Here is a 2,141-nt window from a genome sequence, read left to right as displayed (position 1 = left end):
TTTTAAGGAGGCATCTTGGAGTAACCCTCTTTCTATTGTATTGTTTCACAAGTTCTTAAGCAAGATGAATATTTTTCATCATGTTCCTACCTTCAATGAAAGTGGCTTGTGCTTGCTCCACAATGTCTCCCAAGATAGGCCTCAATCTAGATGCAAGGATTTTTGTGATCACTTTATAAATCACATTACAACAAGATATCGGTCTAAAATCCCCAACATTAGGTGCATGAGTAGACTTTGGCACCAAAGCAACGACCACATGGTTGATTTGCTTAAGTATGGATCCGGATGAAAAGAATTCCATAATAGCCTCCACAAAATCATGTTCAATACACCCCCATGCACTTTTGAAAAAACATGAAGTGTACCCATTCAATCTGGGAGATTTATCATCTCCAATCCCAAAAAGATCTCTTTAATGTCCTCAATAGAAATGACCCGAACCAATGCATTGTCTTGTTCCAAAGATACCAAAGGCCCATTGCAAATAATGTCGTTGTCAATAAGCCGAATTGCCTCAAATTTCCCCAGCAAGTTGGTATAGAAATTCACAAATTCCAAAGCAACTTGGTCTTGTGAAGTGGTATACATCCCGTCCTCTTTAAGAATAGAAGCAATGAAATTCCTCCTAGAGTTCCTTTTGATCACCGAGTGAAAAAACTTTGTACATTTATTACCTTCCTTAAGGAAAATGCATTTTGCCTTTTGATAATAAAAACTCTGCTCCGCTTCACATAAACCAACGGCCTTCTTTCTTAACTTAGCAACCAAAAGTTGAAAATTCACATTCATGGGCTGATCATGTAATTGTAATTGGGCGGCCTCCAATTCAATTTTAGCCTCATTTGCCCTTGTCGAAATGTACCCAAAATGCTTATTATTAAGCTTCTTCAAAGCTCTCTTAAGTTTGCTCAATTTCTTGCAAAGGATAAATTACTTCATCTCCTGCACATTAAAATTCCAACAAGCTTGAATGATATCATAGAAGTCCACATGCTTAGTCCACATATTAAAAAACTTGAAAGGTTTTTTTCCGTCCCCAATATGGTCATGAACGGAGACAATACAAGGGGAATGATCGGAAGGACATCCGAAGGGAGAAAACTTGCAGCAACATATGCCCCATTTTGCACTCAAATATTATTGACCATTGCCCGATCAATTTTACTCCAAATCGAACCATTTGTCCACGTGTAATAACAACCAATAGACTGTACATCCGTTAGACCCACATGAAGGCAACAATTTGTAAAATCCTTGATTTCATAAGGGGTAACATCCGCCCCATTACATTTCTAATCAAATTTAAGAACATCATTGTAGTCACCAAGAATCAACCACGGTGATGGGACATTAGCATTAAACTCCATAATATTATTCCAAAGTGTCCTCCGGTTAACCATAGTATGAAATCCATAAACAAAACTAACAAAAAAGGTATAAGATGTTACCTTGCAAGTAGCTTTACAATGAATGATTTATGGATGAACTTCCATTACATCCAAAAACACTTTAGATGGATACCACAAAATAAAAATCCATTCAGCTCTATGAGTTCCAAAATTGTTGACATACATGAAACCATCGAATTTATTCCTCAAAATTCTCATCAATTTTCGATCCCCCAACTTTGTTTCCAAAATGCCCATAATATCAATGCAATGTTACTTGATAAATTCATGAATCCCATTTTGTTTAAGGGGTGGATTCATACCCCTAATATTCCAAAATGCAAGCTTCATGACGTTGAAGTAAGGGTTGTACCCTTCGTCTTGGCAACTTTTGTAATCGGTTTTCTTTGCTCAACAACAATACCTTCGAGCTTCTCATTTTCAGCATTTTTTGGTTCTGCTTCACTAACATTTGCTGAAGAATCTGCCAAAGAAATAGGTGCTGAAGACCGAGCATTATTCTTTTCATCAGCTGCCCGATTTTTCTAGCTAACAACCTCCACAAATGGCACTTCTTCCTCACCTGAAATCTGGGCTTGCTGGTCTTCAATTAAGTGATCTAAATTTTGGTTACGAGGCTGCCTTCGTTGCTCAACCGAAATCCCAATTTGCTGTCCATTTACTTTCCCACAATTTGCCGGTATAGTAGACGGTGGCTGTGAGTTTGCAGCTGGTTTTCCAACTTGTTTT

The sequence above is a fragment of the Olea europaea genome, chromosome 11, assembly GCF_002742605.1.
Source record: "Olea europaea var. sylvestris chromosome 11, O_europaea_v1, whole genome shotgun sequence".
In the NCBI taxonomy this organism is placed as follows: Eukaryota; Viridiplantae; Streptophyta; class Magnoliopsida; order Lamiales; family Oleaceae; genus Olea; species Olea europaea.
The sequence above is the reverse complement of the archived record's forward strand: the minus strand, read 5'-3'. Positions refer to the sequence as shown.